At 36.2% G+C, this 21043-nt stretch overlaps 1 protein-coding gene and 1 long non-coding RNA gene across 2 annotated transcripts in view; one reads left to right on the forward strand and one right to left on the reverse strand.

Moving 5' to 3' along the window:
- Positions 1-1886: 1886 nt before the first annotated feature.
- On the reverse strand, positions 1887-4266 carry LOC115505462. Its single transcript, XR_003966037.1, has 3 exons — positions 3946-4266; positions 3417-3516; positions 1887-2212 (listed from the first exon to the last, which is right to left on the reverse strand). It is a non-coding gene; the product is annotated as an uncharacterized LOC115505462 (long non-coding RNA).
- Positions 4267-4699: 433 nt separating this feature from the next.
- The window catches only part of BRINP3 (BMP/retinoic acid inducible neural specific 3), a 409556-nt gene continuing 393212 nt past the window's right edge, over positions 4700-21043 (forward strand). The window contains exon 1 of the mRNA XM_030303111.1: positions 4700-5117. The gene's annotated coding sequence lies outside the window, so the exon portion shown is untranslated. The remainder of the gene's footprint in view (positions 5118-21043) is intronic.

A 21043-nucleotide genomic window follows, 5' to 3' on the forward strand; every position in this document is an offset into this window, starting at 1 on the left:
GATACACTTCTATTTTTTATATCGGTAGGGAAATTTAAAAGTAGAACTGCAGGTGACATGATGGAATGTCCTATTGAGGGTGTTGGAATTATCTACACGTTAAGGTTGTGTAGGGGGTGGTTGGTAATAGTCTAGGAAACAACCTAGTGAAGTACAAAAACACTGAGAATCTTTTCTGAGAAAGAAAATTACACCAAGAAATGTCCCCCAACCATTGAGGGCAGGGATGGGGTGGGGCGAGGGTGGGGGGAACTGGGGAATATAAACCATGATAGGGAAATAAAAAATTTCTACAATGGAGAGTATTAGTTGTCAACAAAATAAACTCCAATAAGGACGCAATTTATTCATCTTTGTACTACCTTCTCTTTCATCTATTCCTTATCCCAATCTTAAACAATAGCTGCTTTAACAGCTAGTGTTACAGTTTAATGGATTTACAATGAATACTACCTAAGAAGTTAGGAAAACTACATTTAAAGTTCCTTGGATTACCGGTTAGTGAATGATTACACGAATCACTTAACCCCTCTGGTTCTCAATTTCTTCATCATAATGAAGGAGTTAGACTCAATGGCCATTAAATTTCCTTCAAGTTCCAACGTACAGTGGTCCCCTCTTATCTCTGGTTTCACTCTCCCCGGTTTCAGTTACCTGCCCGCAGCTTCAGTTTCCGGAAACTTCTGACAAGTAGTCAGAAGGTCAACAGTAGCCTAGCGCTATGTCACAGTGCCTATGTCATTCACCCTACTTCATCTCACCACCTAGGCATTTTATCATCTCACATCATCACAAGAAGAAAAAAGATGAGTATAGTACAATACACACATCACAATACGATACGTGAGAGACACGTTCACATAACTTTTATTACACCATATTTTTGTAATTGTTCTATTTTATTATTGTTCAACTCTTACTGTGCCTAATACATAAATTCAACTTTATCATAGGTGTGTATGTGGAGGAAAAAACATAGTGTATTTAGGGTTCTCTACTATCCATGGTTTTAGGCATCTGCTGAGAGTCTTAGAATGTATCCCCTATGGATAAGTGGGGAACAGTGCTGTACTTTTTTTGAGATTCAAATATACTGGCTCAGTTTATTTAGCAGCACATTCATTTTATGGAGTAAGGCAAGCAGATGCCTGCACACTTAGGTATTTAAGAAACTTTAGGCACTTTCAAAGAGAAAGATCTAAAACCAAAATAAACATATAACAGAGACTAAAGAAATTTAAATATTCTAATGAGGGAAATTATATATGAATACCTGTGTGTGATATGACACTTTCATATGCAAGGAACAGTTTGAATTTACTTATCTTCTACATTTTTGTTATAATTTTGATTTAAGGTTAAAACAATCTGAAGCATATTGACATTTTTATTGACAAAGCAAACTGACTCGCAATTTCCCCAATACAATATACCTTGAATATTGCTTTTAGATTAGACATTTTTGTGGATTAATAGTTAACAAATATATCACATGGTACCTATACCACTAAAAAGAAGGAGCCAGGATAGCAAATAAAAACATTACCAGTAATATAAAATGTGCTTAGATACCCATTGTAGATGTGCATTGAGATGATCCAGGAAAAGACATGCTGAGTATAAACTTATAATGTATAACTTTTGAGACAGATCTAAGTACAAACCAGGTAAAAGCTAGCTAACAGATGTAAAAGCCTATGGCTCTATTTTGAGGTTCATCACACTTAATCATATGATTTAGTATAATGCTCAAAGACTTAGCTAGTTTAATAAACTTTAAGTGCTATTAACTATGTTAAAGTTAAGGAAACATGGGTCACAGAATTAATATTTTTTAATCCTGTACTTTTTATTCTCCAAATATTTAAAAGAACATCAATCTTGCATTTATTTTACATATAAAATAAAAATTTTAATATTATACTTTCTAACTTAAGTTGGGTCCTCAAAAAACAATTGTATTTCTTTGAATCACAATTTAGGTAAGTAAGTTTAGCAGCATATTAAATCTTACACGAAAAATATGCTGTCTAATACATCACAACTGTTAAGGTTGAGTTTGTAACAAATTTAATTCGGGGCATCCATCCCCCTACCAACATTTGTCAGCCTGCGTAAAACAGAGACATAACACAGAAATGAGCTTTTGGGTAAAATTAGATCACTGAAGAAAAACTTCTGCTCTAGGTCCTTATTAGGGCTGGAACACAGCCTAAGAACAGAAAGAAAAGAAAAGTTATACACACACATGAAATTTTTTCCCTGGACAATTTTGATAGTAATAACGACTATAGATACTTGTGCACATGCACAGTTTGCCTTTATGTTGTAATATGACACTTAGCTATCTCTCTTCTGGGATTTTCTAGTAGAGATTTCTAGAAAATTGATGACTTGAAATAAAGTCTATTCTTATCAATGGAATTTTAATGTCAGATACTTTAGATGAAATTAAAACCATCCTATTTGTATCAGGAATAGCTTATTCTTTATCATTAAAATTTGGGAATAAGGGGTGTACAGTGTAAGGTATGACAACAATGGAGAAAAAATAATACCGATATTGTACCAGTAAAATATCTGTAACTCAAAATGGCAATAATTTCTCTTAGAGCAAGTCTCCTTTAGTTTTTCACATCCACACTAGTCAGCTTACGCTTAATAAACCAAGTTCACACAATTTGCAAGGTGGATTATTCTGCACACTTAGTGACATGTGATGTAAGCACAATCAAGAGGTGTTTGGCTTCCTCCCTCTTTTACACTCTTCACATAATGAGCAAATGCAGGCTGGGGGTGCTATAGACTCATGAAAACCAGAGGGCTTTCTGAATTTATAGCTATCACCACAACATGCAAATAGCTATCTTGGATGCTAATAATTTGTATCTGGTACAAGAGTTGGAACAAAGATGTACAGGTTAGTAAGGGGTATGAGAGCTTTAAGTTACCTTTAGCTTAAAGCTTACTTATTAAGCTTCAGCTGAATACACATTCTTATTTCTGGAGTGGAAAGAATATCATATTTTAGAACATGGCCAAAATATATGAAAACCATGGACACGGAGCTACTACAGTACCCGTTTTCTTCATTTTGAGAAAGAAAAGTGTTAGTAAGAAATAAAGGAGATATTTAAATACTCTTCTAACAAGCAAGCGGGAATCAGCTTTACCTGTGTGTAGGTTTGGGATATAAGAACTGAAGCGCCTTAAAGCATTCATGTTGCCTCCTTAAAAGCCCCCTAGTTCAAATTCACCCTTACACGCTGCTATTCTCCTAGGAAGAGGGAAAAGAAAATTTCCACTGACCCAGCTCGTGATTTACATACAGAGAGCAAATAAATGAATGGAGTGGGGGATGGGCCAGTGAGAAGCAATGTGTTTCCTTTTCAACCGCAGAAAATAAGATTACTTACCAAGAACATTTTTATCCAGGGCAAATGTTTATTCCCTCTATCATTCGGCGCCTGAGTCTCAGCAAGAAATCAATTTCCACTCTGCCTTTCCCTCCTATTTCTGAAAAAAAGAGAGAGAGGCGGATAATGCTTAAGCTTCAGGGTCCAGAGGAAGGTAGAGCAGAGGGCAAAAGACTCCCACAGCGCTCTTCATCCAGATCCAAGCTCAGACAGGGAACCCATGGGGAGGGAGGGACCTTCCCTAAGGAGGGGACCGAGGGTGGCGAGGGGGGAATCATTTCACAGCCAAAATATAAATCATCTACGAAGAGAGTTACCAGCCCCTAGTCACACAAGCAATCCCCTGGGGAAGTAGGTTTCAAAGAGGAAAGGGAAGTTCCTCACTTGAAAGAGAGGGAGAGAGAGAGAGAGAGAGAGAGAGAGAGAGAGAGAGAGAGACACGAGAGACTGCGATTTGGGTTGGGTTTGGGCTTGTAGAAGGGATGGGACCGTGGAGAGGAAAAGAGAGACGGAACAAAGCTAATCTTACCCGATCGATCAGGCGATCGTGCGTGCTGTATCGGGATACGAAAATGGCAAGATAATGCATTCGGCAGCAAAGCCATTTCTAGCACTCTCTCCCTCGGTAACTGTGCAGGAATCAGAGGGGCCGCGAGAACCTCACAGACTGTCACCCGCCTCCCCAGGAACGGTCCTCAGAACCTCCAAAGCCCCAGCTTCTAAAACAAGGCATTTGGAGCTGAGGTTTCGGGTGGAACCGAATTGCCTTGAGTCGCGGGCTGCAGAATTCTCCGAGAAAACAGGACCCGGGAGGGCTCCCGCTGCCGCCGCTGCAGCTGCTAACAACCGCTCCAGGCCCCCGCGCCCGAGCCTCCGGCACAGCGCCCCCGAAAGCGCCCGGCCACTCGGCCTCCTCCGCATCTTCAGCCCCTCGATTACCGCCCCCCGCCCCCCGCCCCAGTGCAAACCTCTGATGATTTGGTCGTCCTAAAGTGACCACAGGGGCTTATTTGGGGGGGGGGGGGTTGTGCTGGGATTCCTTACTACGCCTCCCTCAGTTGCCGCCAGTGAGAGAGTTCAAGGGAAATCCTAGTGAAATACACTGATGGAAAACTATTAATCCTAATAATAATGTGCCCAACGCAGGTAACTCTTAAAGAACTGAGAGTGGGAAGATCAGAGCAGGATTTCCGAAGCAGTGGCCTCTTGAATTCTCATTGGATCCTTCCCAGCAGCCTAAATCATTCCTGCTGCTGAATCTATCAGGATGACTACAGCCCTGCTCACTAGTTCTCTCTTTATCTCTTGTCTTCAGCACATCCTTTTACTTCTCTTTGCAGATTTATCTGTATCTCACCTCCTGTTCTCTGGGGTTACACCGCTTCTATTTCTCCCCACTGTATGGGCATGTTACAGTCAGTAAATTTTCACTTTGTCTGCCCAAGGATCTTCACAAATAAGCCCCCCACCCCCCAAAATAAAAGGCACCTCTTTCGCATGTTGCTTCTTTTCCTTGGGGGTTCCGTGGCTTTCTGTGTAACTGGTTTTTAGTTGGTTGCATGCCACCAGGAACTGCTGATTTTTTCAAAGTTCCACCACCCTGCAGCTCATCACTACCTTAATTTGGAAGATCATGGAATATCTGTTTGAATCCTGGATATCTTTTTCTCACAGTCATCTTGCTTCCTGAAATGTCCTCTGGTAAGTTATTCTCCTTACATTTTATTAGAAACTTATTGCTAGTGTTATTTTTAATGAGCTGTGTTGAGACAATATCTCATTAAAAAAATATTTTTTGTTACTTTCAGAACTCAAACATCTATGTGACTGTTAATTGATTAGTATATTAGTTGCAATTGTGCTACCAAGATACAACCCATGTGATGAATTATCCCATCACCTTTTACATTATTTATTTCTGTCCTCATTTATATTACAGGTTATAGGAAACATTAACCACCCCTCCCCCCTCCCATTAATGCTTCTTGGCACACATTCTTGTGCCATTTGAAAGGTCAAATTTTATATGTTTATCTAAGAGTAAGCTTAAAAGAAACCTTCAAGAAAATTTCAGGGTCTGAGAAAGTTCACTAGTCTCTGATCTTCAGAAGGTTGTTCAGGTCAGCATTTGTTCATTGCAAGCAATTACATGACTGAAGGAGGACTTTTGTTAAGTGTATTTTTATGGGTTTAGCCGGACACTAAGTGCTAATAGCCACTCTATGGTAAGAAGAAGAGTGGGAGTTTTAAGTGCACCATTTTTTTTTTTCTCACAGTATCCCAAATCACACATGAACATATTATTTTGGGTATTGTATTTCAATACAGGCATCATATTTAGTATATTTCTGATTTTATGAATTTAGCTAGTGAACAGCTAATTGGACACACAGTACTCATTTCAGAGGAAGAAAGCCATCGGAAGGAAGCACTGATTATCTTCGTTCTAATAAATTGAAATTCAGGGGCAGACTTCATATGAAAAATTTAATTACCTCACTCTTCACACTTGTTCAGCCCCCAGACTCAATTTTTAATAAGTATGTTAATATGGCAGTGTTTTTGGCTTTTATGAACATTTTTTATGGGCTTAACTGACAGTTATGATTATCACTTCCCCTTTAAGTATAGGTATGTTGAGGAACATTTAAATCTTAGCTTTTACTTCACATATTGACAAAGACAGTGTATTAATTAAGTGCCAAGCCTGGGTGTGTTAGTTATCTCTAGTGCATTCTAAGGTTTGAGGGTTTTCTCTGTGACCCCCTCTCCTCCGCCCAGCCCCCCTTAAGAACAAGTTCCTGGATTCTACAATATTTCTCTTTACTGGGATGGATGGAGGTGAGAACCTATTGTTTAAGCTTTTCTTACTTCCCTTACGTCTTTTCGTTCTTCATTTTCCTTTTATCTCTCTTTTTTTTCCCCCTTTCTCGCTCTCTCTGTCTCTGTTTTTTGTTTTTTAATTTCTCGGAAAGAACTGTTCCTGGCCTCATTGAGGGCTGACGCGACGACCTAAGTAATGCTTTTTTTAATTCAAAAGCCCTTTTAGCTTCCAGACATAAAAGTACTCCAGCTGCAGCGTCACCCCATCCCCCAGTCTCAGGATTCAAGGGCTTTCCCCCCTTGGCTTCCACCAGCAGCCCATCAGAGCAGGGCTGAGACTGTGGCCCACACCACTTGGCGCCCCTCACCCGTCACTAGTTTCTACCTGGTCTCCTTCCCAGTCTGGTCGTCCTGTCTGACAAGTGCCATCAGCAGCCCTGACTTTACTTGAAGAAACGAGGGCTTCGCATAATTCACCCATTCAAATATCCTCTTTGGAGGACTGTTGCTATTGCACAAGGGTGCAGGAGGGGGGTTAGGGGAAAAAAACAAAAAGCCAAAAACACCTAAAAACAAAACCAAAAAACGCAACTTTCAGTGCAGTCAGATATTTTCTTCCTAACCTAGTCTACTCCATTGAAGCACAGACGTACGTTGTTGAGGTAAGTGCGTTTTGCTATATTCTAGCCTGAAACTCAGGCTTGGGAAAGGGGACATTTACGCTTGAAAGGCTCTGCCACCGCCAAGGACGCTTTAACCGGAGGGCTATCAACAGGCGACTGTGCCTGGAGGCTTCTCCGCAGCGCCTGGCAACGCCTAGGCCACCTGGGCGCGGAGAGCGCGGACGACAAGGTGCCCGGTGGCCTGGCTGGCCCTAGGCTCGGCGCTGGGTGTGGGGATGGCGGCGCGGGGAGGGACTGTGTCCCGCACTCTGCCCGGCCAGCGCAGGCTCCGCACTCAGCCCCTGCGGCGCGCAGTGCTCGGTGTGTGCAACCGCAGCCCTGGAGCGCGGGGCGCGCCGGGGGGCTGCGTCCGTGCCCAACGCTCCGTTTCCAGCCTGCCTCAGGCCAAACTTGAGCAAAACCTCTTTTCTGCGTGAGAGGACAGACTTGGGAGCTCTAGACTCTCTTATCAACGCCCTTCTGCATTTGCATTTATTTATTTATTTATTTATTTATTATTATTATTTTTTTTAATGAGCTATATCTAAGACTAATAAATGACGGCTCTTCAGCATGCCCGCTTTGTAAAACCCTAATCACCCTCTTCATCCCCCTGCTTAGTCGGACTCACACTTGCTAACTGACTTCTCAGGCTCCGTGTTAAAGTATCATTGACCGTCATTCCCTGTCTGCCTTCACCAACTCGCAAGAATCTGGGGGGGGAAGGGGGGGCGGGAGGAGGAGAGAGAGTTGAATTTCAACTTGGAGATGGAGCATGTGATATAAGGTTGAAGTTAAAGCAAAGAGTGGGGTTGGGAGCCGTGTGGCTTATATTAGACCCACTTTCCAGTTGGGCTTTTATTTTTTGTTTCCCCCTTTCTGGAGGTGGGGCGGGAGGTAGGAGGATCTGGGACTGGGCGCGCTCCCCTCCGCTGTCCTGGAGGGGGTGGTGCTTCTTGGCCGCTGGTTACTGCTGGTTCTGCAGCCAGGCAGTGGCAGAGAGTTTAAGTCTCTGATGGCTGTTCTCCTAGTCCCCAGGAGTTGAACCAGAGAGCGTTTTACTCTGCACCAGGTCGAGAACGTGATCAACCCTTTAGAGCAGGGACCTCCTTCTAATGGGGATCGGTCTGGAAAAGGCTGGGGAGGCTCTGCCTCCGAAGATAAGATGCCTGTTTAGAGCTGTGTGAGATGCCAACCAGAGGCTTGAAAAGAGGAAGAGGTGACTGGGGTTGCAAAATAACCCCACTATTGCTTACAGATATTCTAGCCAGTCAAATGTATGTAAGCAAAGAAGAAAGCATCAGGGTATAAAACTGTCACAGCAGCCTCGAAGACAGAGGATTCAGAATTTTGAGACTTTTTTTTTTGCATGCTGTTTAGATTTGTCATCATGCAGTTAAGCAGGTAAGGACTGAAGGTCTATATTTTATTGACAACCATGTAACCTGCATTTGACCAATCCTGTGATAATCTTTTTTCTGCCTCAGGAGATGGGATACATGTATTTTCAGATGGTTCTCCTATGATGCATAACTTCTTGGTATTCATATTCGTGAGCCGTTTAAATCAATTTAAATGTTTAACTTGCATTCATTGCAATGTGTAACAATGCTACAAAAATCATAAACCGGGCAGAGGTCAAAGGAAGAAATGGGGAGGGTACAGAGTTGGAGGGAGGGATGCATTACCCTGATGAAGTATGTAAAATAGTAGTTGAAGAAATGCCTTGAAATTGCGCTTCTTGTTAAGGTCACAGACCTTAATAGAAGGACAATTGGAGATTATTAAGGGCATCTTGAACTAGCAATTTAATTCTGACTATTTGAGAGAAATGTTTAACGGGTTATAGTCCTATTATTTTCTCACTTTCAAAAAGAAATTATTGGGGTGGGGGTTGGTTGGGCTTTCAAATAGGTTAAGAAAGGAGCTTGCCCTAAGGCAATGTTTCATATAACCCCAGTATAGAAATCTTTGGGCTTGGAAAACTAGTTGCAAACTGAAAAATAAGCAAATTAAGAAAATTATAGTTAATCTCTCATAAAGCTTTTTTTAAAAATTTTAAGTTTTGTAGATGTATAATTTTAGCAGCTAATAGATTTCTTCTACTATTAGATTTAACAACAAAATACTTAATTAAAATGACAACACATGTTTTGAATGTGTGAAGTTTTGTTAGTATTGATAATGTTTTGTAATGTTTTGCTTACATGTTGAAGGAGTCTGGAGTCCCCACATAATGAAAAAATTAGTGAAACCCAATTCTAAAACTATCCTACTTATTTCTAACACTTTCTCTTCTCTAAGAAATTGTATTCTTTAAGATTTTCCCTGGAAATAATTTAGTACTTACATTTATTGATGTGGATTTCTGATCAATAATTTTTCTGCTTGTAAGGCTCACTGATAACATCTTGAAGATATAAGAAGGATAATTGCAACTTTGGGTCATAAAATTGCAAAGTTATAGTGCTTTTCTTAAAAGGGAGTTTGATACAAGAGGTAGTTTTTACTCCACTGGAGAAAGTAATTTGTCAATGAATTCCAATTCTTCAATTCTTCCAAATTCCTCATTTCTTTTGCATTTTACCCTCTAGAATTTTATTGTAGTGAACATGTTCAGTGTGTGTGTGTGTGTGTGTGTGTGTGTGTGTGTGTACGCCCACTTTTGGGTGGGTGGAGAAAGTATTTATTTAAATATACATTGCTTTAATAATGTTTTTGAAGTGAAATATGCACAATACCTATATGATTGATTTCATTTATCATTTAATCAGATAATGTGTTATTCTAGCCTCTCACAAGATATTTTCTTAAACTCAACATTGCAGTGGAAATGTAGATTTTTAAATAAAATACAGTACATCTTGATTTTCTTCATGCAAAATGATTGGTGTATATAGGTAACTAAATCAAGTCTAAATAGGAAGAAACCTTTGGGATTCTAAAAGAATGTGTGTGTGTGTGTGTGTGTGTGTGTGTGTGCATGTGTGTGTGTGTGCGCGGTGTGCTTGTATGGATTATATATACACACATGCATATATAAAATTAACCTTATTACTAGATTTGTATGTTCTTTAAATAAAAATGGAATTTATTTTCAGAATAGTGTCTTTGTGTGTTTCCCTCTACAAGTGCAAAGAACTTAACTTGTAGGACTTCAAAACTTTGATACTTTGTTATCAACCTATGCTTGAGTTTCCTATATTTCCTGCTATTTTGATTTTTTTTTCCATATTCTTTTTAAAATGAGCAGTTACTGACTGGAATAAGTGTCTGCAATTTTAGCAATCTAGAAAATTGGGTATTAGTTTGAAGTTCAGACACAAACAGAAATGTAACACCAATGTGGCAAGTTGAGCATAAATTCATCTTTCATGAAAAAATACCACAAAGGTATTTGGATATTACGATTATGACTTCTGATTAATGACGTAAGCTCCTAAGAGTCTTAATATTTTTCTCTTAATTTCCTAGCAGTGGGTTATTGTGATACGTAGAGTGAGATGGGTTTAGGATTCCTTCCTCAATGTCAATTCTAGCTCTACCTCAGTAATATGATCCTAGTGAAATTTCTTGACCACTCTTCATTTATTTTCCTCAACTCTCAAATGGGGGAAAATAATATCTATAGTGTTGTTATACATAAATGACATAAGAGATGAAGATGCTTTAAATAGACAAACATGTTCTGAAAACAAAATATATTTTGAAAAAGATAGCATTTACATTTAATTTTTTTTTTTTTGGCCTTTTTGGATACAGTTCTCCTTCCATGAAGAAGTAATGATGTTGACAACTTTTTTTTTTTTTTTAATGATAGTATCAAATATTCTTGGTATATGGTGTCATGGTGTCTAATGAATTTAAATAATGTTTTCTTTTTGTTTTGATATTGTGTAGCTGAAAAACAAAACAGAAGTTTAAGAATGCATTCCTTGAGGCACACTAATTCTTAATTACATTATATTTACCTTGGCTTTAATGTATTTCTGGGACAATAGTCACATTTACAAAAGTAGTTATTCTTCATTAACTTTTCAGTGTCAGTTAGTGAAAGGAACGTCTGATTTCTTAGCAAATTTTTGTTATTAACCTGATGATTCCTGTCAGTTTAATTGAAAATAAGGTCAACTGTTCTCATGTAGCAACTTTAAAAATGGAGTAACTCAAAAAATGTCAGACTTTAAATTTCGAACATTGTTTATAAACTAATATTCAGCTTACCAGAATTAATTAGGAGACATCTGGCATTGTTGCTGTTTTAATTTAGCAACTATGTGGATATTTTCATTTAGACATTTAGGTGTGTAACTGAGCAGTTTCTCCATTTGCTGCTATATGGTTTTATGATTTTAATGTTTACAATTTATAAGTTCTAAAGGAGAACAAAAGAAAAAAATAATTTGTGTTTGAATATTATTGACTGTTAATGGATGATCGTGATTGTTAAAAGAAGGGAATAGTATAATCATGTTTATTCTATTCTAGAAAAGAGGAAAAGAATCTCTAAAGATGAACTTTCATCATGAGCACTAATGATCTTTCTACTGAAAATCTATCTGGAAGTTCTTTTTCTTTCTTCTTCTTCTTCTTCTTCTTCTTTAAACTGATATCAAATAGCCACTCTAACAATTTTATACTGGTCATCAAATACTGTCATCAATAACATTTTAAAGCTTTCATTACTGTCATTTCAAGGCATATTTGATGAGTTATTAAGAATATTGGTATCCACTTACTCATGTGCAAACCTATCCAGTTACAAAGTATCCATAGCTAATGATATCTAAAGCTATGAATCCACTTTTCTATACTTAATATATGACATGAAGTATTCCTGCATACAGTTCTGGGATATTTCTCAATTTTGTATTCAGAGTAACAAATCATGAATAACTAGTTGATGTTCCGTAATTGAAATAAACCCAATTATGATTCTCTAACAATTTATTTTCCCCAAGATTGAAAGATAAAACAAATATATTTTTTTAAAGAGTTGACTGGATTGCCAGGTATTTTTCATGAAATAAATGGTTTGTGTTGATTTTTAAAATGATTATTTTTAACCAAGAAAGTATAAATTCAGATATGGAAAAATGACATGCAACCTAAAAATGTAAGAAGTCTTATAGATTCTTACTCTTCCATATTCATTATTATTTCTTAAACATAATTTATACTCACACAATTTTAATTTTTATTAAATTTACAGTTGAAAGTGTATTTTCCCTCAGTGTGACCTATTTTTATTTAAAATTAATATTTTGAGAGTGTTTGTTTTAATGCCTAAACCCTAATTTACTCAGATATAGATGCCTTTGAAAGCACCCAGAGCATAACAAATTCCCTTTTATAGCTAATAAAGAAGTTTCCATGATATAGTTCCAGCAAATTAAATCTATAAAATACACATTTATTGATTAAATTAATAAATATGTTAACATTACATTCAAATGTATTGTAGTTCTCTGCTCTAAAAGAATTATTGTCTCATAATGGTGTGTTTCATTTAAATTCCATTATAGAGTTATGTGAAAGAATACTTATAGATAGACTTATTCTTCCTGATTTCTGTGAATATCAGCCAACCTCATCAGGATTGAGCTGTTTTTTATTAACTTTTCTGGAGTCTTGCATTTTGTTAATTTTAAAAGCTATCTCTAGAATATTGCACTATTAAAAAACAATCTTGCCTTGGGAAGAGCAGAATTGAGGAAGCTAGATTTTCAATGTCAAATAGTGGCCAGAATATAAGCACACTGCTACTTTATAGATTCATTAAACACTCATTCTCACAACTGAAAAACATTTTCTTTAAAACATGCCAGATGATGTCCACGAATACAAGGTAGTTTGGAAAAGGTGATTGAATCAAACCAAAAATTACATTTAAAAAATCAAGCATGGGTTTAATCAAGTATCATATTACTGAATCCCATGTGTTGTATATAATGTGTTTTTTGTAATTTGTAATATCTTTGATAGGCACATCCTTTAAAGATACAAGTATATTTTAACTGCTTTCAGATATGCAACTTAATACTGTGTGCAGAAGCTTCTTCTGTTGTAGCTAAAGTAAATCTAGAACAAAATTAATTCAATCAGGAAGTCCTGGTGTAGATAATACATTTAAGTGTTTTTCATGTCTTTAGTATGGTAACATTTCTGATGGTTTGAAAAATCAGCCCTTTAAATGTATATAAAGAGATGATAGAACAGTCTTTTTCAGAAGTAAACAACTGTTAAATAATAATAAACACAATTGAAATTTTTAGAAGAAAATCATTAAAGGTTAAATAAATCTTACATCAACGTTGTATAAAGTGATCTCTTTAGATAATTAACTCATGGTTTTCTCACCATTTTCTTATACCAAAGATATCAATATATAGACCAAGTCTAACTTACACAAAACATTTAAATTGAATGACTCAGGTTTACAAGTAATTGAATTTTTGATTATTCATTCTGACCTGTCACTAATATACAAAAACAAAGTTACAATATATTTTATCAATGTGATAAGTAGTATTTTGGAAATTACACTAGGGAATAATGTGGAAGACAAAAAGTTTCCAGAGAATGAAAATGATCTGCCAATTACCAATCAACAGCAGTAACAACTAGAAAGTATATATTTTTGTTCCATTTTACTAATTTCTGTCCAAATGGGGTTTTTAAACAACTTCTTAATTTTAAGTAAAAAAAAAAAGCAATTATTATGGGGGGTGTGTTTTCCAATGTGTAAAATTTACTCTTTTGTACATGGCAAAAATTTTAACAATTACCCAAAAACAGTGTTTTCATTTTTACATTGTAAACTAAGAGAAGTGAATCCAGTCTTCTCTGTGAGTCGAAAGAAAATCCATAGTTAAGAAAAACAGGACTCCTGAGAAATTTCTTAAGGGTCACTCCACATATCTTAAATTTAAATTTAAAACTTCTTTTTTGACTGAAGGACTTGCTTTAAGTATCTTTCTCACCTTTGAGTGGAGATATAGCTTATGGATTTATAAACTTCTTTTTCTCCAACACACAGATTTTTGCAATGTTTCACTCCTTTTTTTGAGAACTTTTAGATCAGGACAGATTATTGACATTTTAAATATGTAGCTATCTTTATATTTTGGTTAAAAGCGTAACACTGATTATGTTTGACTAGTGACAAAACCATGAGGAAAAATAACTGAGGATCCGCGTTTCCTCTCAGAACTCTAGCAGGTTTTCATTTGTGTCTTTCATCCATCCATGAAACGAAGACCTTTTACAATCATGCAAAAATAGGCCAGAATGAATAAGAAAGATCACTTATGTCATTATTACTTTTAAAACCTATCCCTGACTTCTGCTATTTAAGAAAATCAATTTTGATTTAGAGTAAGAATCAGCAACTTCATATAAATGGCTGTGATTAACTAGCAAAAATATTTCTTTCTTATCAATAATATTGAGTCAGTAAGACAAACAAGTTTTATCTAGCTTCACATGATTCTTTCATCACAAAAGTGACAAAAATTTAGCATGCTTTACTATATTTTTGATATAGATTTCTAGAGGTCTAAACTGAAGATGAAAATTTATTTACTCAGGATTTGAAACTAACCAGTTGCTAACTGTTCATGAAAATTTATTTATTACTGGGGCACCTGGGTGGCTCTGTCAGTTAAGTGTCCAACTCTTGACTTCAGCTCAGTCATGATCTCATGGTTCGTGAGTTCGAGGCTTGCATGGGGCTCTGCACTGACACTGAAGAGTCTTTTCGGGATTCTCTCTCTCTCCCTCTCTCTCTCTCTGCCCCTCCCCTGCTGACTCTCTCTCTCTCAAAAGAAATAAACTTTAAAAAAATTATTTATTACCAAATTTCATTCTCAGATAATTCCCATAACATTGATTCCTATGATTATTATTTAGAAGGTAATTCTTGACAGGTTCAGACAACATGATTTAAAAAATTACGACCAGTGTGTACATAATGTGCTGGGTATAGCTAATACTCAATAGTTTCTATATATTAGACATAGTAATGTCTTATTTATGCTTTCTTATAATATCCTTCAAAATCTTGCTGTTTTTTAATATAAAAATTCTCTTCAAGAATATAAATTATTTTTTCAAATAGACTTACTTTGCTTTTCTTTTGAAATTAATATCTTATGTTCCTTATAACTTTCTAAGTTTGAAGAGTTAAAGTAACATAGTGATAAGAATGGTCCTTGAAAATGTCAGATGTTTTCAAAATTGTATGTTGGGGGAAAATAGAACATATTGTTAGAAAAAAGCTTAATTAGACAAGCTGGAATATATTACCAACCAGGCAATATATGGCTAGCTACCATGTGAAAATATTGGCCATTCCAGCATTTCTGGCCATGAGGTAAGATGTGCATTCTTTGATTAGAAACATGGAGAGTCTTGACATGCTTTCTTAAATAACATGTTTTTAATTTTTTTTACATTTATTTATTTTTGAGAAACAGAGTGAGACAAAGCGTGAGCAGGGGAGGGGCAGAGAGCGAAGGAGACACAGAATCCGAAGCAGGCTTCAGGCTCTGAGCAAGAAGCAAGGCTCAACCCCCCAACCGTGAGATCATGACCTGAGCCAAGTACGCTCAACCGACAGCCACCCAGGTGCCCCTGACGTGCTTTCTTAGATGGTAGTTCAGAAGGCATGGAGAACAGTAGATAAAAAAATTAACTACTTGATGTTGGATTGGTTTGCTTATTGTAGATCACCTCTTTTTATTGTTATTTTGGTTTTTTAAAAAATTATTTATTGGGGGCACATGGATGGTCAGCTGGTTGAGCGTTTTCTCTTGATTTCAGCTCAGGTCATGATCTCACAGTTCATGGGTTCAAGCCCCATGTCGGGCTCTGTGCTGACAGCACGAAGCCTGGTTGGGGTTTCTCTCTCTGTCCATCCTCAACATGCTCTCTCTCTCCTACTCTCTCAAAAAATAAACAAAACAATTAAAAATTTATTGGATGTATGATCAGTGGTGTGCAATGGAGTGAACCTTGGGAATATAACAATGAAAAGATATAACAGTTGTTCATAACATGTTTACAATTTTTATTTTTGCTCTGTGTAGTACACTTTGTTTTAATTAATGAACAAAGGCAAATTTAATGCTTGGCCACTATTTTTTTCACACATGTCCAATTTTGATATTATAAATACCATTCTCTTTGAGAAAAGAAGAGGGATGTCATATTTCTCAGGATAGAGATAGGTCAATAAAGAATGTATTTTCCATTCAGAGTTCTGAGGATAATTATTAAAGGCAAATGAAGGAACCAGGACAGTTCTGAAGGTAAAACCATAACAATTCTCAGAGTGATGACTTAGTTGATGCTTTATCACGGTTTGTTTTGTTTTTAAATGTTAGCTTTTTTTTTTCAAATGGAAACATTTCCAATGTGTTATGCTTTTGTTTTTTAGTGACTAGAATTAACGAAAAACGATTAACATTATAAGAATTTGCAAATTTAATTTTCTTATTCCATCATGTGTGTACTGAGGGCTTTCTCCACGCCATGTTATTTTGTTAGTGCTACAGATGCATTAGTGAATAAAAACAGATACCAATCCCTGCTGGTGTTGCTTGCACTGGAATTGCAGTAAGTATTATATTATTACAGGAATTATTGAATAATTACAAGAATTATCCTGTGAATTTAGTGGTATCTGTAACCAAGACTAGAAGACAAGTTTAGGACTCCACTGGCAATATTTCTAACCATACGCTTCTAGGTTAAAAACACTTCAACATTTTCATTTCCTTACAAAGGAATAAAAAGAAGCCGAAGATTATTATTTTGAAATTAAAAAAGAATTTCCTTTGGCTTAATAATCAGAACCTTTTTAAAAACTTTAACAATTTTATTGGACTTTCTTTGAAAATTCCTTAAATGTAGGGTACTTGTGCGGCTCAGTTGGTTAAGCATCCGACTCTTGATTTTGGCTCAGGTCACGATTTCATGGTTCAGGAGTTTGAGCCCTGCACCGGGCTTCTCACTGACAGTATGGAGCCTGCTTGGGATTGTCTCTCTGCCTTTCTCTCTGCCCCTCGCCCATGTGCAGGCACGTGTGTGTGCGCGCACACATGCACGTGCTCTCTCTGTGTCTCGAAATAAATAAAAACTTAAAAAAAATGTTTTTAAGTTCCTTAAATGTAATGTTTACTTTGTGTATGACGTCAGAAGTTACACTCTTATTTATGTTTCTTCATATAATAATTTCTAATTAAATAGCCTACTTTACCTTGTAGCCCTGGTTAACTCCAAGATAAGTTTTGGTCCTATTATAGAACAATGGATTCATTGTCCATTTGGTTCCAAACTCCAGTGTTTCTACACTTCAACCCAGCATTATGTCTTACTCCTCGAATAAGTATAAATGCCTTTGTTGAAAGTCTAAGTTAGTATTATACTTTGTTTTTACCCAAGATCATTATTAAAAATTTTATTTTAATATTTCTAAAGCCTTTCAAAACTGTGACTGAGGTCATTTTCCATAGAGGTGAGGGAAAAATGTTTATTGTCTTTGTACTTGCATAGTACTCACACATAGTCCTTTTTTAAAAATTATTTCCTCAAATTCTCTTTAAATTTGCCTTTATGTGACAAAAGTCTTTTACTGACCAGAATTGTTTTATCCAGGGTGCTTTATTATCAGACTGTGCCAGAAACAACAGAATTATTTTCCTGGTTATAGTGACCATACTAAATACAGATGTCTGTAACCATGATTTCCATTCCATTTCTGTATGTACATGTAGATTATTTTAATCTTTATTTTTAATTAATTAATTGATTGATTTTAGTATTGACCATATCCCCTAGGTTGTACTTTTCATCCTTGTGACTTATTCACTCCATAGTTGGAAGCCTGTATCTCCCACTCCCTTTCAATCACCTTTTCCCCCACCCCAACCATCCGTTTGTTTTCAGTCTTTGTGGATCTGTTTCTGCTTTTTTGTCTGAATGTTTTGCTTTGTTTTTTTAGGTTCCATATGTAAATTAAATAATATTTGTTTTTCTCAGTCTGACTTATTGCACTTAGCATAACACCCTCTAGATCCATCCATGTTGTCATAAATGGGAATATCTCATTCTTTTTTATGACTGAGTAATATTCCTTTGTGTATATATACCACGTCTTCTTCATCTATTCATCTGTGCGTGCACACTCAAAGCTATTGTAAATAATGCTGCTGCAGACATAGGGGTGCGTATATCTTTTCAAATTAGTGCTTTTCTTTTCTTTGGGTAAATCACCTGTAATGGCATTATTAGATCATATGGTATTTCTATTTTTAATTGTTTGAGGAGCTTTTATACTGTTTTCCACAGTGACTGCGATTTGCAGTCTCATCAACAGTGCATGAGGGTTCCTTGTTTTCTATATTCTGGCCCTGTCTTCTTTCTAGTCTTCTTGATTCTACTTATTCTGACAAGTATAAGGTAATATATCTCATTGTGGGATTGATTTGTATTTCCCTGACGGTTAGTCATACTGAACATCTTTTCATGTGTATGTTGGTCATCTGTATGTCTTCTTTGGAAAAAAAATCTTTATTTTTTTTAAAAATTGTTGTTTATTTATTATAATGTCTATTTTATTTTTGAGACAGAGAGAGAGAGAGAGGGAAGATATATGGGGGAGGGGCAGAGAGAGAGGGAGACCCAGAATCTGAAGCAGGCTCCAGGCTCCAAGCTGTCAGCACAGAGCCTGATGTGGGGCTCGAACTCACAAACAGTGAGTTCTTGACTTGAGCTGAAACCAAGAGTCAGATGTTTAACTGATTGAGTCACCCAGACTCCTCTGGAAAAAATATCTTTGTTTTAAGCTGTCTCCTTTTTTATTGTTTTGGTAATCAAAGATACTTATAATCAATTTTCAAAAGCATTTCTCATACTTTAACATTAGATTTTGCAATTTAAATATACTATTCTAAACATCTTGCATCTGAAATTTATTCTTTATTCTTTTATCACTCTTTCCTTATGAACTAACAAGAAATACAATCTGAATCTCACCAAGATGTGCTGTTATGTATTCAGTTATGTTGAAACACCAAGATATTTCACATTTAAAATATAAAAAATAAGCCAAATGACTCTTGAACTTTGGGCTTTTAAGAATTATGTCCCCTACGTGCTGGACAGAATTAAGGAACGGAACTCCCCTTCTCTTCATTTTTTCTAATCAGCTCTACCATTAGGTAGTAGCATTTAACTTCTTCTTTATTGGTAGGACAAGATTGTATTGACAGGATCAAGCAGGAGATTAGTTCCCTCTGCAGTATATACTCCTCAGAGGAATGCTAACCCTCATTAGGATGGAAAACACTTAAAGCTGTAATTCAGAGGCACTGTATTGCCTGATCAGCTAAAATAAATAATGAGAAGGACCCTCTGGAATGTAGGTTTATCAGAGTTAAATCACTGGAAAGATTCACTTCTCAGGCTAGTCTTAACCTATACAACATGATTTAAAATGAGAAAGCTCAATTATTTAAAAAAATAAAGTGAGAAAATATAAAAATAAAGGATTACTAACAGATTAATATAATGACAATCTCTTTCTGGTTTAAGCAGACATAATGAAATAGCCTACAAACAAAAGAAAAAAATGGCATTCAGTGCATGTTCCAGAAATTTGCCATGTACATGACAGTTTGTTAAGCTTTAAGGGCCACAGGGATTACTAAAACATAATCTCTGCCAGCAAGACCTTCACAAACTTCATATGAACAAAGGTGGTAAAAAGGATAATAGTGGCATATTGTGAAATTTTAGAAGATTTATGAATGGAAATCCATCTAGTCTGTAGTTATTTTAATAATTTTAAAAACAACATATTTAAAAGGATTTAAAAGAGTTATTAACCCACCAGGAAAAATGTTCTTAGATTTTTCTTTTTTAAAAAAAATTTTAAATGTTTATTTATTTTTGAGAGAGAGAGAGAGAGAGAGAGAGAGAGAGAGAGCATGAGCACAGGAGGGGCAGAGAGAGAGAGGGAGACGCAGAATCAAAATCAGGCTTCAGGCTCTGAGTTGTTAGCACTGAGCCCAACATGGGTCTCAAACCCACAAGATGCGAGATAATGACCTAAGTCAAGTTGGATGCTTAACTGACTAGGCCATTCAGACCCCCCTGTTTTTAGATTTTTCTTAAAGTTCATTTATTTTGAGAGTGATAAAACGTGCACAAGTGGGGAAGGGGCAGACAGAGAGGGAAAGAGAGAGAATCCCAAACAGGCTCCACACTGTCAACAAAGAACCCGATGCAGGGCTTGAACTCAAGGAACTGTGAGGTCATGACCTGAGCCGAAACTAGGAGTCAGGTGCTTAACCAACTGAGCTACCCAGGCATCCCCATTCATTTTTAAAATTCAAAAGGAATTGCTATTTCACATAAAGAACACATTCCTTTTTTTTTTTTTTTTAAGTCGCTGATTGGATAACCTTAGGTGTCTGTGATGCCTAGAGTTATATGATATTTTTTTGCTTTGGGGATTATCACAACTTTTTGGCTTTTTATACATTTGTTTTACTTTTTGAGAGATATTGAAAGAATTATTAGTGCATAAAGAAAAGAAAAAAAAAACCTTTCATTATAATTTCCAGATATACCCAGTGACAAACTGCATGGCTAAAAGTCAGAATGACTTTTTTCCCCATTTCTACATGTTACTATTTATTTCAACAGGTGCACAAAGGCAGAGCAACTATTTCTCTATACTCCTGGTGGAGTGCAGGAAAGAGAGAGTGGCAAAATTCTGCCTACTTGTGTGGAAAAAGGCACGCATTATGTAATGTATGCAAGATTTTATATCTTGATGAATTTCTTGACATCTTTATAGAATAAAATGCCAAATTCTACTCTATTAGGCTATTTAAAAATTCATTACCTTTATATAAACAATGTCTAGATAAGGAAGAATAATTTAAGGTCATTTGAGATAAAAAAATTATAGAACATAACTGGCATTTAACTAAAGCAGTAAATTAATACATCATTACTGAAGTAATGATGTAAATCATTGAATAATGGAACTCTTATTCTTTTATTTATTTGACCATATACCATATATAGGTCATGAATATTCAAAGGTGAAAAGTGTATATGTATATGCGT

The sequence above is a fragment of the Lynx canadensis genome, chromosome F1 (genome assembly GCF_007474595.2).
Source record: "Lynx canadensis isolate LIC74 chromosome F1, mLynCan4.pri.v2, whole genome shotgun sequence".
NCBI lineage: Eukaryota > Metazoa > Chordata > Mammalia > Carnivora > Felidae > Lynx > Lynx canadensis.